Here is a 6,115-nt window from a genome sequence, read left to right on the forward strand (position 1 = left end):
TCCATACATTGTGGTCCTATGACAAACGAGTGAGACAGTCCCCTGAGTATAATGGCTTACCATTTATTTCAGTAGTTGTTTTTATTGTGGGGATAAATCTAATATAGCCCAGTCATAATACACTTTATGATATTAACATATCCTGTAATTCGTCAGACTTCATAACTTCGTGGCATTTATGAAAAACATTTATATCACATTTGCAAAAGACAATAAAATCTGGTAATTTGGTGTGATCTTTTTTGCATACTCTCAAAAGTCCAAATTCTAGAAAACTGTTTTTAAATAAATCGCTATGGTTCAGCAGCTGTGTTCTGGGTCACTGGTGTATAAAATGAATTTGAGTGCACTCAGTGATACGGCAGTTGTAACTGCTGTGTAAACGTTTACTGCTTGGAGCTATTACGATAAGAACATTCCTGCGTTATCTCACTGCAATCCTCAAGGCACTCTGAGATCTACGGTGAAGAAATTGCATTACCTGCAGAGATCACGAAGCTAGCTGGCTGTGAAGCTGCTGCCTGAATCCTGGCGCCTGGTCGAGTCAGCTCGTGGGTCCTCACCACCGCGCCTCTGAGTCATGTTATGCGTTCTCAGCCAGTGGTTCTCAGAACGTGGTCCCTGGACCAGCAGCACCTGCATCCTCTGGAACTCGTTACAAATGCGCACTCTGAGGTCCCCGCAGGCTCACTGAATCAGAAACTCTGGGGTGGGGCCCACTAATCTGTGTTTCTAACAAGCTCACCAGGTGATTCTGGTGCATGCTCAAGTTTGAGAACCCCTGCTGTCAGGGGGCTTGACTTTGTAAAGGACTCCCATTGCAAGTGCATTATGAAGCATGGCTCTTTGGGTGCCGGACTTGTGGGGTAGTGGTTAAGTTCGAACACTCAGCTTCGGCAGCCCGGGGTTTGCAAGTTTAGATCCTGGGCGCAGACCTACACACTGCTCACCAAGCCATGCTGTGCTGGTGTCCCACATACAAAATAGGAGAAGATGAGCACTGATGTTAGCTCAGGGCCAATCTTCCTCACCAAAAAAAAGAAAAAAGAAAAAGAATGGCCCTTTGAAGTGGATGATCAGGTGTTCATATCAGGTTTGCTCAAAGGCAAGACACCTATATGACAGGAAGATGGTCCCATGACTTCATAACTAGATATATACATACATATATGTGCGCATTCATTCAGGTATGTGCATACGTGTGTATTTTTTTCTTCTCACAATTTTGATCAAGAAATAATAGGTTCTTCACCACACAAAAATTCAGATACCACTTGTGGTCTGAGGCTCTACAGAGCAGTGGCCCTGTCCCCATAACAACTCCTGAGACCCATCCTTGATGGACTTCCTGAGTGTTTCACGCTTTGCGCAGGAGCTCACCAAGAGCTCTGAGCAGCCAGTTCTTGCTGCCAAAATTCAGCTGTGGAAGAAAACCACATAATTTCCCCACAGGCTACAGGAGGTTGTGAAACCGGTATTTGGTGTGCCTCTCTGCCAGCAGGTGGCCACTCTGACTTCACACAACCATGACCGAAATGTGGTCAAGGTCTTGGCGGCAGGCCCCATGGGAACTGCTCATACGTGGAGGGGCAGGATACGGAGTCTTCTGCTCCCGGATGAGACCCCCCCCCCCAGAGGTGCAAAGGAAAGTGTGGCTGCCTGGGTGGGATCCTGAGCAAACCACCTTATTCCTTTTTATTTAACTCTCAGCAAAATCAGACCCTAAACTCTCAGGAAGCTAGAGGCATAGGTGATATTTCAACTAATGATCATATTCTTATCTTCCTCCAGATGGCCAGGGGAGAAGACCTCAGGATGGACGTCCATTCGTGGAGGGGGCTCCCGTAGCAGACAGGTACCCTAAGAGTGCGTGCACAGGGCAGTGTTGGGTTGGGCCTGAGAGGTGCAGCATGCACATGGTGGGGCTCATAAAATTGGCGACTCTTGCCCAAACTTCACCTTCTAGAAGAGTTCTTTTAACATCCGTTGTTAAGTGTCCACGCTGTGCCAGACTCTGTGCTGAGGGCTGGGACGCAGTGGTGGAGCTGGAGGTCTTCCGACCGCCCGGCTGTCCCCAGGGTGACCTATGTGGACCCCGTCACCCAGGCTCCCCCCCCTCTGGTGAGTGGGGAGCCCAGGGAGACTGGCCTGAAGGAGGATAGTGAGGTCGGGGGCGCATTTCCACAGCTCCTTCCCTTTCGAGCTCCCCTCACTTTTGCAGAGTTCCTTTCAGGCCATCCCTATCCACGTGTCCCCTTTCCTGCTGCCACCTTGACTAATAACGTCATGGGTACAGAGTGGCTCGGAAACAGCTCCTCCCATGATCAGATTCTGGATTACCCACATATGCACCGAGTGTGCAGGTCACCTCCTGGCTGGTGGGAAATGGGTCGTGGGTCCCCCACAGCACGCAGCAGTGTTACTCAGATTGTCACTGGTGATGCAACGGATGAGGAGATCCTCAGCTGTGACTCTCAGTTACTGTGATGACCGGCGGTTATATGAACTGCATGGCCACCTGGCTGCTTCTTGCGGCCCTAGACAGCATACACAGGGGAAAAGAGGAATGAAAAAGTGTGAACATACGAATGAGAACAAACGTGGAGCCTTGGCAGCTTGAAGGAGTCGCTCATCTCGGCTGCTCCCCGGGCAGATGAGCTGAGGACCAAGAGTGGGGTCTGAGCGTAAGGGGGGCAAAGCTGAGGTGCCAATTAAATGCTCAACCCCATCAGATCTCTTCAAGGAGAGGGTGCCAGTGGGAAGGAGTGGAAGTGGAGATGCACAGTGGAGACGTGGGCAGAAATGGGGGAGAAGCTGAACTTTCGGAGTTGCAAATTCCCTGCAACTCCCGCATTCCACAAGGCAGAGCCCCTCTTCCCCCTCCTTCCTCCTTCCCCTCCTCCCTCTTGCCCTCCTCCTCTTTCTCCTCCTGTCCTCCCCCCTGCCCTCCCCGGAGGAAACCAAACTTTCTCTGTTGAAAAGCCTTTCAACACCTGTTCCAGGGGAAGTTGCCACACAATCTGATGCCAGTTCTTCTCGGGACCCACCCACCACCTCTCATTGCTCCAGCCCCGGAAACCAGTTGAGACCTACAGAGCCCAGGTGACAAGGCATCAGAGTTCTCTGGGGGAGATGGCACACACAGGGAGGGAACCCCAGCTCCGCTCCAGCCTGCACCAGCAGGGGCCTGGGACAAGCATGGGAGTAGAACCTAAGAGTACTGGACCAAATAGGATGGAATAACTCTTGATGAGGCTGAAATCTTTGACACAGATGCCCTCACCCGGGATTTACTTGTTGGCTCAAGCCCTGAGAGTGTGGTTAATAATCTTCCAGGTTGACTAATTGAAGCCTGAACAAGGATGGTTTGGAATTAATGAGGTCAAAACTGCTTGAAATCTCTGGCCTGCTGTACAGGATGGAGGTCAAAGGCTCAGGGAAATAGAACTGGAGAAATGGATCAATTGTTTGCAGCTGACTCAGGCACTCCCTAATCATAGGCAATCCCTCTCTCCTGAGGGGGCCCGGAGGGCCCTGACAATTGCACGGGTGAGTTGGTCAACAGCTCTCGGGGCTGTCCTCCGCAGGCTGGAGGTCACGCTGGGGAGCACAGCACAGACACCAAATTCCCCATCTCAGCAGGAATGATGGGAGCCCAGAGTGGGGTGGGAGCAGCCATCAGCCACCAGGGCCAGGGGCAGCCTGAGGCCTCAGGAAGGCACACAGAATGCCCAGCAGTAGTATCTGGACCCACCGGCATCTGTGTTGCTGGCTCCTTGCTCATGGGGTCCCTGGACTTGAAAGAGATGCCTGCTAAGGGCTGCTCGACATTTGTAGGTATGAAAATCCCAGGTCTGCTAAGAGAAACTACCTCGTGGCTGCTCCCCAGTCCCCAGACCTAAGCCACTTCCCACCCCAGTGCACACCTTTCTGGACAATTCCTTTATTAAGTACTCCCTTGAATGACCCAAGTTGAAGAATGCCGCCTGTTTCCTGCTGGGATCCCCATCTGAGAGGGCAATGCCTTCACGGGCCTTTCATGTCGCTGGGTGTGATGGTCATTACGGACGCAATTATCAAAATCAATACATCAGGGGGTTCTCCTCCCCAGAGACGGGTGGGACAAGGAAAAGTCACCCAGAGAGAATCCAGTTACAACAGAAACCAAAGTTCAAAGGAAATAGTGAGAAATAGGGTTTGATTTAGACTCTGTCTTGATAAATTAAACTGAAAATTATGGACATGGGTTAGTTTTACCTTGGATTTACCAAAAGGTAAATTTATGCAAAATTGCAGCTTTGCTCAAACTCTTAGAATAAATAAATAACAAATCAGTGTTAATGGTGGCAGTGGAGTGCTTATAAATTTGTCTGACAACCTTTTATGAGTGCACAATACAGCATCTTTGGCTTCACATTTGACTTACACGGTGCCTGCATCAAGAGGGTCATTTTTACAAAAATGCTTATGGCCTTTAAGTTTCCCGAGAGCTCTTCACAATCTTTTGAATTAAACTACCATGTTTTGAAGGCCTTGTTTTGTCTCCTCTGTTGGCTTGCTCATACCCTATTGTTATTTTGTCTAACTTTTCCAGAACCTCTTTGTCAGTAGCTTAGTGTATGATCTGAGCAACCCTCCAAGATGACTCTAATCAATTCCATGAAATGCTACACATTTTGGAAGATTCAGAGTTTCACTCTGCCATCTGTTGGTATTTTGCTTGTATCGTATTGTGGGATCAGAAAAACTGATTGCCAAAAGTGTGGGCGTGGTGGTCAGGGGCAGAAAGAGGCTGGCGCTGAACGGGAATGGCGGTTGAGCGAGGATGCCTTCTTTAAATGGTCGGCTCATTGGCGATATGTTCGAGGAAGTCTGACCACTTTTCCTTCACTACCAACTTCTTCACAGGGGGAAATCCACACCTGGAGAGCGTCCTTGCTCTAACCCCAGCGCCAAGCACATTGGCACATAGTTGGTTTTCGGGAACATTCATTGAATGAATGAATGAATGAAATGCAAATTATGGCAAATGGCATAAAGAAAAGCAAAAGAATGCTAGGAGATAGAAGACCAAGGAGGGGCCTAAAACAGCCTACGTCAGGGAAGACCCTCTTGAGGAGGTGAAACGGTGGGTGATGTGAGATAATAGAAAACACATGTAGGTTGATCTCTGCCCCCCGGTTCCTGGCACAGAGCTCCTGAAACCCTCGTAATTTCCTAAGTGTTGTGAGCACAGGAGCATCTTTTGTTTTAATATTTGGTCTTTGACCCCGTCCCTGGCACAGGGCTCCTAAAACCCTTGTAATTTCCTGGGTGACAGGAGTGTCTTTTGTTCTAATGAGGTGACTTTGGGTGGGCTCCTGAATGGCTCCTGGATGAGGGCTGGTGACCAGAAAGAACAAGCCACGATTAGAAGCTTGGAACTTTCAGTCCCACGCCCCATTCTCCGGACAGGGCAGAGGACCTGGAAATGGAGTTAATGATCGATCACGCCTCGTGATGAGGCCTCCATGAAAATCCCAGTAGGATGGAGTTCAGAATTCTAGGCTGGCAACATATCCGTGTACCGGGAGGTGACACACCCCAGCTCCACGAGGACAGAAGCTCCCGCACTCGGGACCCTCCCAGACACATGCTGTGTCTCTTCATTTGCTGCTCACCTGTACTCTTATATGACAATATCCCTTAATAAACTAGTTAGTGTTTCCCGAGTTCTGTGAACTCTTCTAGCAAATAATTGCATCCAAGGGAGAGGAGGGAACCTACGATTTGTAGCCAAGTTGACAGACGTCGTAGGGAACCTGGGCCCTGACCATTCTTGATTGGCATCTGAAGTGGACTGAGCCCTTAACCTGTGGGATCTGGCGCTTGGTAGATAGTGTCAGAATCGAGACAAATCGTAGGACACCCAGCTGGTGTCACAGACTTGCTTGGTGTGGGGGAAAAAAAGCCCACATATCTGTGTCAGCAGTGTTGCGAGTGTGGCAGTAGCGTGAGGGTGAACGAGAAATACAGGAGGTAGACCGAGTTTTTCCTAACTCGGGAGGCTAGGTGAAAAGGGGGCGCGGGGGAGGTAGAGGGATCAGGGTTGGGCAGACCAACTGTGAAGGACATT

This window comes from Equus przewalskii, chromosome 27 (genome assembly GCF_037783145.1).
Source record: "Equus przewalskii isolate Varuska chromosome 27, EquPr2, whole genome shotgun sequence".
Lineage (NCBI taxonomy): Eukaryota > Metazoa > Chordata > Mammalia > Perissodactyla > Equidae > Equus > Equus przewalskii.